Here is a 17,806-nt window from a genome sequence, read left to right on the forward strand (position 1 = left end):
GAGGCAGCCTCCCCCAGCGCTCTCCCACTCCCTGCAGGCAGTGCCGGCTCCTGCTCCCACCTCCCAGCCCCCTGGACTGACCACAGGTGGCCGGGGCATCACACTTGTCAACTCCTCAAGCGCTCCTTTGGCTGGAGAGTTTCATGGTCTCTGCTTTGCAGAGAGGAGGGCCGCGAGGCTCAGAGGGGTGCAGAGCGTTGCCCTGGGGCTCACAGCTTTGGTGCGGGACGCCTGGGCTCATCGGGCACAACCTCCAGGGGTGCGACTCTCCAGGCAGACGGGGCCCCTCGCTTGTCTCTGTGCCCTTCCTCTGCCTGCAAGGTGTGCAAGTGCTCTCAGAGGGCCGAGCACAGTTTGTGATTCTGTTTTTTTTTAAAAAATGATGTTTATTGATTCATTTTTATTTATTTGAAAGGCAAGAGTCGCGTGCGCACACGCACACTTTCCATCTGCTGGTTCACTCCCCAGATGGCCGCAATGGCCAGGGCTGGGCCAGGTCAAAGCCAGAGCTTCCTCTGGTCTCCCACGTGGGTGCAGGCGCCCAAGCACTTGAGCGCCACCTGCTGCCCCCTAGGTGTAATAGCAGGAAGCTGGATGGGAGGCAGAGGTGGGACTGGTCCCAACACCTCCCATTCCACCTACTGCACCTGCAGCACACGCCCGAAGTTCTCATCTTTATTTGCTCGTTTCCAGCTTTCCCTGGCTGTGAGCTCCACGAAGCCTGCTGCCTTTGCGGCTTCGGGCACCCAGCGCGGTATTCGGCACAGAGTCACCCACGGCGTTTCTGTGCAAAGCAGGAAACAGGAGCCAGTTGAGGCTCCGACGTGGCTGGATCCGCCCGGCACCGGCTGTGCGTCTTTTGGAGACTCAGTTTCTTCATCTGTGAAATGGGTTTCCTTGTCCTCTCGAGAAAGTTGTGAGGGTTTGGCCAGAGGGCATCAGCGCAGGCGTGGGGTCCTGCGCCCCATTTCCTCTGCCTGCAGCAGTTTCTCCTGGCCCCTGGTGCTCCTGGTGCTTTGCCAGCAGGGTGCGGGAGGAAGATGGCACAGCCTGAAGATCAGACCGGCAGCAGCTCAGGCCTCCTTCTGCTCTGAGTTGGCCTGAATGGGAGCGCCCCATGGGCAGTGTCCCGGCAGCCCTGGCCAGGGCCCCCTCCGGCAGGAGAACAACCCTGGAATGCGAGGAACGTGCCGGCACCTCCAACCCCAGGGGGCCCAGGTTGCCTTGGAAGCACTGGGTCCAGGGGGCATCTTCCCAGCAACGCCAGGGCCCCAGAGTGGAGTGGGGGAGACCGTCCCCAGAGGCCTCATACCAGACGTCACCTCTGGCGCGGGGGGTCAGGCCTCAGCCGCTCGGGAACTTTCCCAGGTTCTCAGACTGTGAGGGGTGGCTGCTCTCACGCTCCTGGGCGGCAGCTGCTCTCCCCGGGCACCAGCATCCCCAGGGGGCCAGGCCTGGGCCCTGGGGTAGTCACGGAGGGGTGGAAAAAAAATGGAGCTGGCTTCAGGTGCGGTGTCAGCCTGGACAGGTCTCTTCACCCGTGAGCCTCTGTGTCACCGTCTGTAGAATGGGTACAGCACAAGGCTGTGTCCCAGGGGCTGGCTGCAAGGAGGGAGCATGCTGGGGGTGTGCAGCTCCTGGTGCAGCCACTGGAGTTGCTATGGTGGGTGGTGAAGGGCCCCACCCCACATGCTCTTCTTCTAAGGGCTCCTCCCCTGGGTTTGTGGCTCCGTGACTTCCAGGCTGGGTCGTGGAAGGGGAGCTTGCTCTACGGTGGAATGTAGCCACTGCAGTGTGAGGAAGCACCAGGGGCCGTGAGGAGGCTGGCACAGGGGGCGATGGAGGTCCCTGGGCAGATGCCGGCCGCTGCCAACATGGCGATCAGTCAAGGGAGTGACCCACTGGGAAGGCGGCTCACTCAGCGCCGGCTCAGCCACCCCAGCAGGTGCAGCGTGGGGGCTAGGCTGCCAGCTTGGGGCCCTGCCCAAATGCAGGGTTGTGAGCAAAATCACTGGCTGTAGTGTTTTGGACAAAGTATGTATTTAAGAGGTGGGGAGAGAGAGAGAGAGAGAGAGAGAGAGAGAGAGAGAGAGAAGAAGAAGAAGAAGAAGAAGAAGAAGAAGAAGAAGGAGGAGGAGGAGGAGGAGGAGGAGGAGGAGGAGGAGGAGGAGGAGGGGGAGGGGAGGGGAGGTGGAGGGGAGGAGGAGGAGAAGGGGAGGGGAGGGGAGGGAGAGGAGAGGAGAGGAGAGGGAGCACTCCTGTTGCTGATTGACTCCCCAAGTGCCCACTGTGTCCAGGACATTGTGCTGCGAGCTAGGAACTCAGAGATCCAAGTACCTGAGCCATCACCGCTGCCTCCCAGAGCCTCAGCAAGGAGTTGGAGCTCGGACTTGAACCCACGCACACCGGCGCCTTGGTCACCAGGCCACATGTGCGCCCCCTAGTGATTTGGTCTTTGGCTTCGTGTGTCTTGGAGAGACATTGTGCGCAAGGGCCTGTGGCGCAGCTCCCTCTAGGGACACCTTTGCTTCCAGCTCGGCTGAGCTCTGGGTCCTTGCCCCCTACGCCTGGTCCTGTTCTAGCACTTTCCATTTCCATATCACCCCTGTGTCAGGATGCTCCAAGGAGCAACCTGGGGGTCCTCCCCTCTTCTGTCACCTTCCGCTGTGACCCTGACCTGTCCCCCACCCCCTGCCCACTGCCTCTCCCTCTGCCACTGTCCTTGGCCTGGCCACCTGTGCTCTGTCTTGGGGACATGGGACTGTTCTCCCGGTTCGTGGGTAGAGCAGGGTCCCGTCAGGGACGCACAGACCCTGGACACAGGGGCGTGCAGCTGCACCTGCCTGGAGCGTGGGCCACAGCTGGAAGCCCTCAGCGGTCTCACCTCCTGGGTCCCCTCTGCCCCCCGCGGGAGCCTGGTGAGGCCCCTCCGGCCGCCACACCTGTCACCCTCACCACTCACCGCTTCAGTCTCTGGCCAGGGAGGCCCCGGTTAGTGCACTGACTGATGGTTTTCTGGTCTAGAGCTCCGACCGGACGCCAGCACTTGCCGCTCGGATAGGCACGGTGCGCACTCTGGGCCGGTTGGGGAGCTGGCGGCTAGAACGCCGTCGTGAGGACAGTCCATGCATCTGTGTCATGGGGCTCACAGCCGGGCGGGGTGGGGGGAGTCAGACGCTCAACATGGGTGGGGTGGGCCTGTGACACAGCTGGTTAAGCCACTGCTTGCCACCCCGGCATCCCGTGTCCATGGGCCTGGGTTTGGATCCTGCCTCTGTTTCTGATCCAGCTGCCTGCTAACATGTGTCTTGGGAGGCAGCAGATCTGGCTCAGGTGCTTGGGGTCCCCGCCAGCCACGTGGGAGACTCAGACAGAGCGCCTGGCTGTTGCAGGCATTTGGGGTGTGACCCAGTGGATGGAAGCCTCTCTCTCCTTCTCTCCCCTTCTGGGCCACTCTGCCTTATACATAAACAAAAAATAAACTCTTTAAAAATATCCCTTACTTTGTATTGCTGTTTATTGCTATGAAAGAATAATGGGGCACTGTGGCCTGGGGTGGGGTGGGGTGGGGGCTGGGCAAGTCAGAGAGGGCTTCTCTGAGGAGGTGATACCTGGGCTGTTGAGGAGTCAACCATGTGACACAAGGAGGAAGAGTGTGGCAAGGGGAGCATCCTGGGGAAAGACCCCTGGGGGTTGGTGCATTGGAGAAGCGGAGATGAGGCTGGGGGTTGCAGGAGCAGGTGGGGCTTCGTGGCTCAGGGCTGTCAGCTGCAGTGGGGAGCCTGATGGGGCCCAAGGACTGGAGGGCGGGGCAGGAGGGAGGCGGGGAGGAGCCCAGGTGCGGCCCCATTCATGGTGAACGCCAGCCACACTGGCCCCACGCCGGGGGCGCCTCTGTTCCTGCACCCCAGCCCCGCTGCCCTGGCTCCTGACCCTCACGCCCCACTGGGTGCTGCTCCCTGCTCCCCCTGGAGCCTGGGGTCCCTCCTCACAGACTCACCCCAGCACCCTGAGGGGCCTCCCCAGCCCAGCCGCCCTGCACTGCCCTGCAGGCTTTGATGGAGCCATTTGTCACCGTCCCAGCCCAGCCATACCCTTGCCCCCGACCCACCCAAATCCTCCAAGAAGGCCGCCCCCCTCTCCCACCAAGGAGGCTGTATGTCGTTCCTAAGGAGGCAATTTGAAATTCTGTATTCATTTGTTTGTCTAACCGGGTTGCTGGTTCCTTGATGGCCAGCGACAGGCTATGCACCGTCCCTGTTGGGGCTGGGAGTGCCACGTGCCTACCCTGACTCCTGTTCAAAGCAAACTTTCATGGGTCTCTCCTCGGGGCTTCCTACCCAGGGCCAGCCTCACCTGCCAGGCGAAGGCTTCTGGGCTCACCCCGCTCTCTTGTTTCCCTCGGGACTCCCACGCCTGTGGCCCTGCAGCCAGAGTGCTGGCTTGCAGCTGTCTCGCGGGGGCCTTTCTTGCTGGCCAGGCCGGTGTGTCTGGGAGGGAGCTTCCCCGATCACATCAGAGCCTCTGGCCCGGCGCTACGAGGGGAGACCCGAGGGAGGGCGTTTGGCGCAGCAGTTGGGACGCCTGCATCCCTTCCCCGGACGAGAGCCTGGGTTCAAGTCCCTGCTCCGCTTCTGATTCCAGCTTCCTGCTCCTGCGCCCCCAGGGAGGCAGCAGCTCAAGGAGTTGGGCAGAGGCCGAGAGTGTGTTCCAGGCTCCCAGCTGCGGCTCAGTCCATTCCTGGCTGTTGCAAGTGTTTGAGGAGTGTGGCGCCAGCAAACGGAACATCGATTCTCTCTGCCTTTCGAGTAAATATAAATAAATAAATAAAAATTTAAAAAATGCGTACTCTTCTGAATCAGAATCTTGGGGACTCAGGAATTTGGCTTTTTGAGCGAGACCCCTGCCACATGATTCGTGGGTTACAGCTTCTCTTTAAGTACCCTAACTTTGAAAATGTATTTATTTGGAAGGCAGACTACAGAGAGAGAAGAGGGAGGCAGAAAGGGAGAGAGATCTTCCATCTGCTGGCTCACTCCCCAGATGGCCAAAACAGTTGGGGGTGGGTCAGGTCAAAACCAGGAGCTCAACCCAAGTCTCCCACGTGGGTGCAGGGGCCCAAGCACTTGAGTCATCTTCTTCTGCCCTCCCAGGTGCATTAGCAGGGAGCTGGATCGGAATTGGAGCAGCCGGGACTCGAACCAGCATTCCTGTGGGATGCCAGCGTCTCAGGTAGCAGCCTAACCCACGGCACCACAGGCGGTGCCGAGTTCTTAGCAGGGAGCTGCATCCGACATTGCCGGCACCATCCCAGGTCCTGGCACAGAGCTCCTGGCCCATACAGGCGTGCTAAGCCAGTGAGCGAGGTTTTCTGCAGGAATGGGGGGAGGGAAGACTCGACCCTCATCTGGGCGCTGCCTCTCACGGATCAACACCCTCCCCCCCCCGCCAGAGGTCAGGCCTCAGCACAGGGTCCTCCAGGAAGAATCCCCCCTCCTCACCACTGCATAATTTGCTCATTAATACACAGCATTGTAGAAGAACTCTATAATGAGATGCTAACCGAGTTTGCCGTAGAACTAGGTGGGCGAGGTCAGCGAGGGAAGCTGGGAGCCAGCTGATTGTTATGATCAATCAATAACCTATTTATTTCCCTCCATTTCTATTAACCTCTGCCAGCCAATCGCAGTTTCAATTTGGAAGGCTGGGGCCCGCTTTGCTGACTGGACAAGTCTGATGGAAAGCGGGCCCCTGACACGACCCCAAGGGCGAAATCCAATTAAAATCATTTTCACTTGTAGATTAATATTTTTAGCATGTTCTACATCCTGGGATCCATCATCCCTGGCAGTTACTAATGTCTTGTGACACGAGCAGGTGGATTGGCACTGACATCAATAATAATTGTGATTAATTGGCTCGTCAGATGCCTGATGGCTGTGGGGTGGCGGTTGAGCAGGGTTTGGGACACTGGGGGCGTGGATGAGTCCGAATCCTATAAGGGCAACGGCTTCTAAACGCAGGCGGGATGTAGAAGATCCGTCTCCGGGTCTCTCCAGGAACGGGGAGCGTTTCGAGGGCCGCCTCTCTCAGCAAGTCACTCACCCAGGATCCCTTCCTTGGAGTGGGCCCCTGGCTTCCTCCATCCATAGGCTTAGAATGGGAGCCGCCATATTTGTGCCACGTAGCCCCGCCCCTGGCTGCTAGTGATTGGACCACATGTGGGGACTGACTTCAGCTGGGCCAATGGAAGTCTTACGGCTTTGGCCTTGGATCTGTTGATTGGATGAGGGCTGTGGCCCAACAGTTGGACCAATCAAAGTCTTCCTTAGGAATATATTTACAAACATCCTTTTATTTATTTGAGAGAGAGAGAGCGAGAGAGAGAGAAAGAGAGAGAGAGAGAGAGAATGAATCTTCTATCCACTGGTTCACTCCCCAAATGCCCGCAACAACTAGGGAGGGTAAGCCAGACAGAAGCGAGGAGCCGGGAACTGCATTCAGGACTCCTGCATGAGTGTTAGGAAGGGGACTACAGGGCCATGGCCGGCTCAGGCAGCCCGGGGAAGTGGAGGCGGGACGCAGCCCCAGGCGCTCTGATACGGGATTGGCTGATGCCTGCCCCTGCTCAGGAGTTTGCGGCTGGGCTTAGGGGACAGGATCCCGCTGCCTAGCCCGGGCGTTGGGCGGAGCTGTGGCTGCCACTCTCCGTGAGCCGGGAAGCAGCTACAGAGCAGAGCGAAGCTGAGAGAGGAGAAAGCGGGAAAGCCGGAGAGACGCTTAGGTCTCCCGGCACCTCCCGGTCTGTTCCCGGTCCTTTTCCCAGGCGCGGCTACATTCCAGCTCTTTGGTTCTCTGAGCCACCCACCCCTGCGTTTGTTTGTTTGTTTGTTTTTCAGTTTTTAAAAGATTTATTTTTACTTATTTGAAAGACAAGATTACAGAAAGAGTGTGAGAGAGAGGTCTTCCACCTGCTGATTCATTCCCCAGATGGCCGCAATGGTTGGAGCTGCGCCAATCCGAAGCCAGGAGCCAGGGGCTTCTTCCCTGTCTCCCACGCGGATGCAGGGGCCTAACGACTTGAGCCATCTTCCACTGCTTTCCCAGGCCACAGCAGAGAGCTGGATTGGAAGTGGAGCAGCCAGGACTCGAACTGGCGCCCATATGGGATGCCAGGGCTGCAGGTGTGGCTTTAACCTGTTGCGCCATAGCGCCGGCCCCCACCCCTGCATTTTTATAATCATCTTTTCTTTTCATCCACCTCCTCTGAGTTACCCGAAGCAAACCAGACAAACTCGGCTCCCAGCAGGTGTCTGCTGCTACAGAGCCTCTGGGGAGAAAGAACAAGAGAGGAGGAGTGAGGTGCATTTACTGAAGTCCTACTGTGTGCTGGGTGCTTTGGAACACTGTGGATTTAGTCTTCTCCACACTGGGAGGGAGCTTTATTCTATCCATTTACAGATGAGGAAGCGGAGGCTCCGGGTGCCGGAGTTGGGGGTTGCATTCCATCATTTTGACCAATTTCCTGATGTCTGGTCGCACAAGGCGGCCTCTTGAAAAGATGTGGGCTGCTGGGCTGTTGGAAGGAAGCTGAGTTCAGCAGGATGGGCCCTGGGAGGAAGCAAAGCAGGGGTTGGAAGTCAAGGAGGAGAAAGGGCGAGAGATGGAGAGAAGGGACAGCCTAGAGTCCCCACCGGGGATCTGCGCTGTCGGTGCTCTGGGTGCAATGCTGCCGTCCCATACTGGAGCGCTGGTTCGAGACCCAGCTGTTCCACTTCTGATCCAGCTACCTGCTGATGCGCCTGGGAAAGTAGTGGGAGATGGCCTAAGTGCTTGGGCCCCTAAACCCATGTGGGAGACCCGGATGAATTTTTTTTTTTGACGGGCAGAGTTAGACAGTGAGAGAGAGAGAGAGACAGAGAGAAAGGTCTTCCTTCCATTGGTTCACCCCCCAAATGGCCACCATGGCTGGTGCCCTGTGCCCATCCAAAGCCAGGAGCCAGGTGCTTCCTCCTGGTCTCCCATGGGGTGCAGGGCCCAAGCACTTGGGCCATCCTCCACTGCCCTCCCGGGCCACAGCAGAGAGCTGGACTGGAAGAGGAGCAACCAGGACAGAACCGGTGCCACGACCGGGACTAGATCCTGGGGTGCCGGCACCGCAGGCGGAGGATTTGTCTAATGAACCATGGCGCCAGCCCCGGAGGGAATTCTTGACTCCTGGCTTCAACATGGCCCAGCCCTGGCTCTTGCAGCCATTGGGGTTGGGAGTGTGTGTGACCCAGTGGATGGAAGATCTCGATTCCTCTCCCTCTCTCTCCTTCAAATAAATAAATAAATCCTAAAAAAGGAAACCCTGCAGGGTGCAGACAGGCCGAGAGTTCAGGCATGCCAAACCTCCCCACCTCTTTCTAGCACTCACTCAATGTTTGCTGATAACTTCCGGAATCCCCCTAGGGCCCGTCCACCTCCAGCTGTGGGGACTTCTCCCCAGTGGGTGCTGTAACTGTCACTCCAGCCCTTGCACCTACGTTTTAAGAAAGCCCAGGGCAAAACCAGATCTTCTGAGAAAGGGGGAAATCCAACAGGCCAAGGTGCACGCTCGGGTTGGTGCCCTTAGCAACATCTGTCTCCTAACGCTGGGCACCTGGCCCTCCGTCAGCTGCGTCTCTGGTCTGAGCTGAGACCACCGAGGCTGATCTCAGGGGAAGGGATGACCAGGGACCTGAGTACCATCAGGACAGGATCGCTGCCCAGTGCAGAAGCTTCGGCTCCGGCAGCTCCCCCCGGGAGGCAGAGAAGCCGGGGACTTCACTGCAGCCTTGGCTTCTGATATCTGGATGCCTTTAGCTGCCGGGCGGTGTTTGGTGCCTTGGTGAAGTCGCTGCTCATGATCCGTGTCAGAATGCTTGCCCTTGAGCCTTGCCTTGGCCCCAGAATCCAGCTCCTTGCTACTGTGCGCCCTGGGAGGCAGCAGGTGGCACTCAAGTCTTTGGGTCCCTGCCACCCACGTGGGAGACCCAGAGTAAGTTCTCAGCCCCCAGCTTTGGTCTGGCCCAGAGCCAGCTGTTGCTGGCAATTCCGGACTCCACCAGCAGATGGCAGACGTCTTTTTCAGTCTCCTTGCCTTCGAAGAAATAAAGAACACAACAGCCAGAGCTGGGCCGATCCAAAGCTCGGAATCAAGAGCTTCTTCCAGGTCTCCACGTGAGTGCCGGGGCTCAAGCACTTGGGCCATCTTCTACTGCTTTCCCAGGTGCATCAGCAGGGAGCTGGATCTGAAGTGGAGCGGCTGGGACTCAAACCGTTGCCTATATGTGATGCCGGCACTGCAGGTAGAGGCTTAGCCCACCATGCCACAGCGTCGGCCCCCAGAATATCTATTTTTTATCCTCCATATCTCAGCATTTCCCCCACGACAATTCTACTCTCAAATGGTCAGTCGCTGCTGCTTTTGTACCTTTCCTGAGGTTTTACTGTGCCTGTGAGACTGCTCTCTCCCTGCCGGCAGGGACAGAGTCCGTGCCATCGGCTGAGTACATCAAGGCGTCTCTTAAAATCGTCTCTGGGGGCCAGCTCTGGGGTGCAGTAGGTTAATCCTCCGCTTGCGGCTCTGGCATCACAAATGGGCGCCGGTTCTAGTCCCGGCTGCCTCTCTTCCAATCCTGCTATGGCCTGGGAAAGCAGTGGAAGATGGCCCAAGTCCTTGGACCCCTGCACCCATATGGGAGACCAGGAAGAGGCTCCTGGCTTAGGATCGGCACAGCTCTGGCCATTGCGTCCGTTTGGGGAGTGAACCAATGGAAGGAAGATCTTTCTCTCTGTGTCTTCCTCTCACTGTCTGTAACTCTAGCTCTGAAATAAATAAATAAAAAATCGTCTCTGAGCAGAGGACTGGCCGTTGGCTTCCAACAGCGAAGTGGACATGGAGGGGCGAGGCCAGCCTGCAGCAGGTGGGCGTCGCCAAGCCCGCAGCAATACCGTTGGCGGACTGTGGTGGCCCACGCGAGCGCCCTAGCATTTGCCTCTTCTTCACACGCTGGGTTCCTGGCAGCCCTGCTGGGAGCCGGGGAGTTCTTGCTTCAGCTGCAGGGGGTTCGAAGAGAGCGGCGCTGGAGCCACGGACGTGGGCTCGTCCGCAGCAGAGCGAGCCCTGGTGTGGGGAGCGGGGTTAAAGTGAGCATCATCAGCCATTCGTGATGGCTCTGTGCACCCCGGGAGCGCTCGGATCCCACTAATCTCCAGCCTAAACAATTACAGCATGAAGGGTACCCTGTTCATCCCGGAGGCCCTCGGGCATCTGGGAGTCAGGGAGCCACGGGACCACCCATGTTCGGGACTTTCCAGTGGGGGGTGGGGTGGGACCTGGGGCTGCCTGCTGGGCCCCCCGGACAGACGTCCTGGGCAGAGCCGAGGGGCTGGAGAGATCCCGGGCTTCCTCTGTGTAGCGGACACTCTGCAGGTGTGGGCCCTTTAAATGCACCTGCTCATTATGTCCTCACAAGGGCTTTGCGACTGTCACCTCCTTTTCAAGCTGAGGACGCTGAGGCACAGAGAGGTTGGATAATGAGCCCACCAGGGCCCACCCCCCAACAGATGACGCCGCACGCTAGCGTCGTTGGAGAAGAGTTTCATAGCTTCATCGTCTACGCAGACGCGTCTACGCAGACGTAGCTACTCTGCCTCGGCACAAAGAGTAGCTTTAAACAGCACACACCCGGGCTCACTAGGCTAATCTTCCGCCTTGCGGCGCCGGCACACCGGGTTCTAGTCCCGGTCGGGGCACCGGATTTTGTCCCGGTTGCCCCTCTTCCAGGCCAGCTCTCTGCTGTGGCCAGGGAGTGCAGTGGAGGATGGCCCAAGTCCTTGGGCCCTGCACCCCATGGGAGACCAGGAGAAGCACCTGGCTCCTGCCATCGGATCAGCGTGGTGCGCCGGCCGCAACGCGCCGGCCGTGGCGGCCATTGGAGGGTGAACCAACGGCAAAGGAAGACCTTTCTCTCTGTCTCTCTCTGTCACTGTCCACTCTGCCTGTCAAAAAAAAAATTAAAAAAAAAAAAAGCATTTAACAGCACACACCCGCCAGCGCCCGGGTCTAAGGGGTCAGTGGCCCGCATGCGCTGGGGTTAGGATCAGTCTCCTGGGTGTCGAGGGCTGTGACCCCATCTCAGACTCAGGATCTCTGCCAGGCCCATTCAGGGCGTTGGCAGAAGCCACCTCCCCTCAAGCTTGCTTGCTGGCTGTTTCCTTGCCACGCCCCCCTCCTCCATGCGCACACACCTGTGCTCCTTGGTGGCCAGCACGTGGCTCTCCCCCACTCTCCAAATGGCTGACTTCTTGTCAGCACTCCCTGATTAGGCCAGGCCCACCCAGGATGAGCGCCTAGGCAAGTGATCAGCACCCAGAGACACAGGCACGGTGAAATTCCGTCACACCCATGGGCCCAGCCCGGACTCTGGGAGCAGGGGTTATATGGGGTGTGTTCAGCTGGGAGCGGGAGCTCAGGGGTTGGCTTCACATTCCGCCTCCCCTGCTCAGGCAGGGAGTAGCCAACCCTCAGGGAGGCCGAGGCTCCCTGGGTTCAGCCATGTGGGACTTGATTTCCATCCCTAGTCATGAACTGGTGAGGAGCTGGCAGGCGGGGAAGGCCGACTGGAGCTGGGTCCAGGGGTTGGGAGACACAGGCAGTGCATGCCATACAGCTGGGGACATAGATACCCTGACCTCTGCTCTATACTTTTAGTAATAGTCATAAAATATACATAGCACCCAGTTTACCATTTTAACCATTTCTTTCTTTTTAAAAAGATTTTTTTTAGGTATTCAAAAGGGAGAGAGAGAGAAAGAGAGAGAGAGAGAGGAGAGATCTTCCATCTCCTGGTTCACTCCCCAAATGCCTGAAACAGCCAGGGCGGAGGCAGCCCCAGCCCCCCTGCACATGGGTGGTCCCGTGGCTCCCTGACTCCCAGACGCCCGAGGGCCTCCGGGATGAACAGGGACCCCAGCACTTGAGCCATCACCTGCTGCTTCCCAGGCTGCATCAGCAGGAAGCTGGGACTGGAAGCGGAGCTGGGACTCAGGCACTCCGATACGGGACGTGGGCATCGCAAGCAGCGCCTTTGCCCGTCCCCATGACGACCCGCTGATGTCTCTCACTCTTCCTGGACTGTCGGCACCTCGAGGGTGCAAGCTGCTCATGGAAGTTCCTGCTTGGAATTCCCTGAGGGTTTCTTGCTACTTTAGGGTTGGGCTTGTGCTCCGCCTTCCTCATGTCGCCCTGCCTGGCTCCCCTGCTCCATCTCTGTCCCAGCCACAGGATCTCCCTTGGGTCCTCGTGCTTCCTACCTCAGGACCTTTGCATGTGCCATTCCCACTGCCTGGATGTCTCCTCATCTTCTTTGCTCCACCGTCAGAGTTTGGGAAGCCTTCTAGGATTCTCTCCCAGATGAGGTTCCTGTCATTAGCTCCGTCCCTGTCTCCTCTTTTGCACCAACTAGTTTGTTGCTTCCATTATTCAATATGCAGCCATCTGGCTCCAGTGGCCAGCTCAGTTTCTGGAGCAGGGTAGGCATGAAATAAACCTATGCCTCAGAGTGAATGCATCCCGAGACTCCGGAGCCCGTGTAGGGTCTCCTCGGAAATAGCTGGTTCCATGCTCCCTGGATTTCGGGCGAGGTCTCTGAGACGGGGCACACCCCCACCTCTGCTCCTGTGTGACGTCAGCAGCTCACGCTCGCAAATAGACAGACGTGTGTTCTGACGAGGGCGCCTCTGTCTTCTGGCAGCGTTACCTGGGGCGGGCGGGTCTCTTTCTTGCAATCCGTGGACATCTTCGTGGCTGATGGCTTTGGAATCCCTCTGTGTGCCCACGTCCTCTGCAGGTGCCTTTGAGGAAGCACGGCCGGTCCCAGCCTCCTTCCGTAGGGACGGGTTCTCGAGCGGAGGTAGGCACCATCCTCTCTGTGTGTCCCCTCCACCCCCCCCCCCGTCCCCGCCCTCCTCCATCGCTGCTGCTTGATAAACAGCAGCCTGGGCTGCGCTTCCTGGCGCCCTGAGTGACTGGGGCGCACGGCCACAAATCTGACCAGCTCCGGTGTAATTTCTGACTCCGGGCACCTGCGACTCGCAGGCAAGGGGGCGGTGGACAGATTTAGCTGCGGGATGAGCCCATGGCTGCTGGGCTCCTGTCTTCCTGCTTTATGACATGAGATCTGAGACCTGCTCCCGCTGCTCGCAGCCCCCTGCTCCCCCACTGCGGCTCAGATGCGTGAGCCTGCCTGGCGCTGATTTATTTTTTCCTATGGTTTCTCCTCTCTTAATTATCAAATAATGCATGTGTTTTGCAAGGAAGGTACAGACGATACAGCAGAGCACGAAACAGAAAGTGAGGGTGATTCCTGCCTCCCTCAAGCCCCAGATTTGTCTTCTTTTAAAGATTTACTTATTTATTTTGAAAGCCAAAGTTACAGAGAGAAAGAGAGAGAGAGAGAGAGAGAGAGAGAGAGAGAGAGAGAGAGAGATCTTCCATCCATTTTTACTCCCCAGATGGTTGAAACGGTCAGGACTGGGCCTGGCCAAAGCCAGGAACCAGGAACTTCCTCCAGGTCTCCCACATGGGTGCAGGGGCCCAAGCACTTGGGCCATCTTCTTCCGCTTTCCCAGGTGTCTCAGCAGGGAGCTGGATCGGTAGTGGAGCAGCTGGGACTTGAACCAGCACCCATATGGGATGTCGGTGTTGCAGGGAGAAGGCTTTATCAGCTACGCTGCAGCGCCAAATACGTTTTTTAAGAACAATTTATTTCTTTGAAAGGCAGAGTGACAGACAGAACAGAGACAGAAATCTCCCATCTGCTGGTTCATTCCCCAAATGGCTGCAATGGCCAGGGCTGGACCAGGCTGAAGACAGAAGCCAGGAGCTTTGTCTGGGTCTCCCACGTGGGTGGTGGGGCACCAGGTACTTAGGGGGCTGGCTTCTGCCTTCCCAGGTGAATTAGCAGGGAACTGGGTCAGAAGCAGCGCAGCCGGGACTTGAATGGGCGCCCCCATGTGGAACGCCAGTGTTCCAAGCAGCGGCCCTGCAAATGTTTTTAATTTCTATTTATTTATTTATTTATTTATTTATTTTTTGACAGGCAGACTGGACAGTGAGAGAGAGACAGAGAGAAAGGTCTTCCTTTTTCTGTTGGTTCACCCCCCCCCCCAAGTAGCCTCTATGGCCGGCGCGCTGCACCGATCCGCAGCTAGGAGCCAGGTGCTTCTCCTGGTCTCCCATGGGGTCCAGGGCCCAAGGACTTGGGCCATCCTCCACTGCACTCCCGGGCCACAGCAGAGAGCTGGCCTGGAAGAGGGGCAACCGGGAAAGAATCCAGAGCCCCGACTGGGACTAGAACCTGGGGTGCCGTTGCTTCAGGCGGAGGATTAGCCAAGTGAGCCGCGGCGCTGGCCCAGATGTTTTAATTTCTAAAGAGTATTCCGGAGTACGGATGAGCAGAAAGCCACACAAACGCAAGGCTGAGGGACTTCGCTAGTGACTGCCTTTCCACAGACGGCGCTGAAACTGTCCTAAAAATGCTCGTTGCACACGGTGAGCAGCCACGTGCTTTCTGGGTGGACAGTCCCTGCCTGTCCCTCTCCAGGCCCTCATCAGGATACGTCAGTGTCACCTGTGTCTTTGAGAGAATAAGTATGTGTGTGTGTGTATGTAACACACGCGTACACACGTGTGCACACATCCATGTAAACACAGATGCACACAGTTTGGACTCATCAGAGAGAGCATGTGCTCCCTGGTATGTGCGCACACACTGGCATGTATGTATATACGTGTGTGTGTATGTGTGTGTGATACGCATACGCACGCGTGCTCAAATTTGCACATCTTTTTGGGGCAGACAGATGTGACTAGAGATGCTGTCTTGCACCTTTTCCGTTGAGAGGCGTCTACAGGAGACATCGCTGCCTCAGGCGCATCCTTAGAGTAACGAGAAACGAATACATAGAGTGGACCTCTGCTTTTAACGTGAAAATAAATGGAATTCACTTACGTGGGCGAAAACCCACGATCCAGCTCTCTGCTGTGGCCTGGGAAAGCAGTAGAAGATGGCCCAAGTGCTTGGGTCTCTGCACCTGCGTGGGAGACCTGGAAGAAGCTCCTGGCTCCGATGCCTGGAGAGTGAACTGGCAGATGGAGATCTCCCTCTCTTTCCCTCTCTGTAGCTCTGACATTCACATAAATACATACATACATACATACATAAATAAGATTAAAAAGAGGCTTGAAGGATAGAGCCAGTTAAAAAAAAGGAAATGATTGCTTTGATGTGTGAAGTCAGCGATGCAGGCATAGAGACACCACTCAGAGGGTGCAGGGGGTGAAGGCACACTGCTCCCTCTTCTGTCTCTGGGTCCTTTGGTCCCTCTGTTTGGAGACAGCCACTGCCCCAGGACTGTGCCGTCCTTGTGGAGGTGAGTGGCCCCCATGCCTCTGTGTGTGCGTATGTGTGTGTGCATGTGTATGTGTGTGTGCATGTGTGTGCAGGTGTGTGTGTTGTTTGCACACTCTTCCATTTTGATGGTTGTGTAGGTTTCCACTGCCTGGGTTATACCATACTTGCTTTTTCTTTTTTTCTTTTTTCTTTTTTTGACAGGCAGAGTGGACAGTGAGAGAGAGAGAGAGAGACAGAGAGAAAGGTCTTCCTTTTTCTGTTGGTTCACCCTCCAATGGCCACCGCGGCCGGTGCACTGTGGCTGGCGCATCATGCTGATCTGAAGCCAGGAGCCAGGTGCTTCTCCTGGTCTCCTATGTGGGTTCAGGGCCCAAGCACTTGGGCCATCCTCCACTGCACTCCCGGGCCACAGCAGAGAGCTGGCCTGGAAGAGGGGCAACCAGGACAGAATCCGGTGCCCTGACCGGGACTAGAACCCGGTGTGCTGGCGCTGCAAGGTGGAGGATTAGCCTAGTGAGCTGCGGCGCTGGCCTTATACTTCCTTTTTCAAGCAAGATTTATTTATTTGAAAGGTAGATTGACAGAAAGAGAAGGAGAGAAAGAGAGAGAGAGAGAGAGAGAGAGAGATCTTTCAGCTGCTCATTCACTCCTCAAATGCCCAAGGCCAGGAGCCAGGAGCTTCTTCCAGGTCTCCCACGTGGGTGCAGGGGCCCAAGCACCTGCGGCATCCTCCACTGCTTTCCCAGGCCATAGCAGAGAGCTGGATTGGAAGTGGAGCAGCCGGGACTCGAACTGGCGGTCATGTGGATGCAGGTGCTGCAGGCAGAGGCTCAACCTACTATGCCACAGCGCTGGGCTGCATTTTTAGTCCCTGTGTGCTCTGTTATGGGACAAACACACAGGAGGCTGTGGAGCAAACAAAACAGGGCCAGAGAAGAAGCCGCTGCATTCACTTAGGCCACTGAGTGCATGCCAGCCCGACTCCTACACTAAGAAAATTATCCCGGGGAGAGGGGGCGGGGTGGGGGGAGAGGGGGAGAGAGAGAGAGAGAGAGAGAGAGGGAGAGAGAGAGAGAGAGGGAGAGAGAGAGGGAAAGGGAGAGAGAGACTTCCATCCACTGCCTCTCTGCTCCCCTGATGGCAGTGGTCCTGACCGAAGCCATGTGGGAGCCTGGAACTCAGTCCAGCTCTGCCGTGTGCATGCCGGGAACCCAGCTACTTGCACCAGGGCCTCTGCTTCCCCAGATCTGCATCGGCAAGAAGTTGGCGCAGGAGCCACACGCGGGCATCAAACCCAGGCACTCTGCCAGGGGCCCTGCTAGTCCGAATGGTGGCCCCACGACTCCCGCGTGTCAGCATTTAGTTTCCCCAAGGGGGCGCTCTCTGGCAGCCAGCTGGAAGCGCTGGATGGGTGTGTACATACCCCAGCTCTGTCCCCTTGGGGAAGACGCCGCAGTGTACGCTGTCCATGGAGACGGAAGGGAAGCTTTCGCCCACGTAAGTGAATTCCATTTATTTTCACATTAAAAGCGGAGGTCCACTCTACGTATCCTTTTCTCGTTACTCTAAGGGTGTGCCTGAGGCAGCCCCACTTTATAAAGAAAGGAGGTTGACTGCCAGCCGACAGCTCGGCAGGTGTAAGGTCTCAGGGCCTCATCTGGCCGTGGCCTTGTTGGCAGTGTTTCCAGGAGGCCCAGGGCACCACACAGCCAGAGGCAGGGCATGTGCTTGTCTGTGTCTACGTGGGTCTTTTACAAAACTGCAAGCTAATCACTTGCAAATAGCCCCCACCTCTGAGCACTGTGATCTGGCTTAGGACCGCTAACACGAGAGCTTGAAGACTAAGCTCTTGAGTTCAAGGCAGGGTGGGGGGTGACACTATTCACAGCATAGCTAGCGCTGACCCACAGTGAGCTGAACTGGCGTGTGTGTGTGTGTGTGTGTGTGTGTGCTGGGGGCAGAACTGGCTCCTGGCACGTCACACAGGTCACACGAGGAAGGGCCCTGGGGAGCACTGCCGGCCCCCAGCCTGGGTGATCTCCTGCAGGCTTTTAGCAGGGCCATCCCCCCACCCCCACGCCATATCCACCACGGGCACGGAGCAGCCAGCTAGTCCCTCACGCTCACGCCCGGCAGGAATCCAGCTCTGATCGCCACGCGTCTCTGGGGTGAGTGGGATGTTCCTTGTTGTCTTGGCTTTTCAACCAACTCTCTCCTTTCTGCTTCTGTTGGGCAGGGATGCGGTCGTTTGCAGAGCGCAGGCAGCTTTGTGAGACGGGTGAAGGCGAATCCGTCTGTTCCGAGCTGCGATGTGCTGATGGGGTCAAAAGCTTACGGCTGCTCATGTTGTAAAGTGCAGAACG

The sequence above is a fragment of the Oryctolagus cuniculus genome, chromosome 21, assembly GCF_051225735.1.
Source record: "Oryctolagus cuniculus isolate XC-2025 breed Fujian yellow rabbit chromosome 21, ASM5122573v1, whole genome shotgun sequence".
Lineage (NCBI taxonomy): Eukaryota > Metazoa > Chordata > Mammalia > Lagomorpha > Leporidae > Oryctolagus > Oryctolagus cuniculus.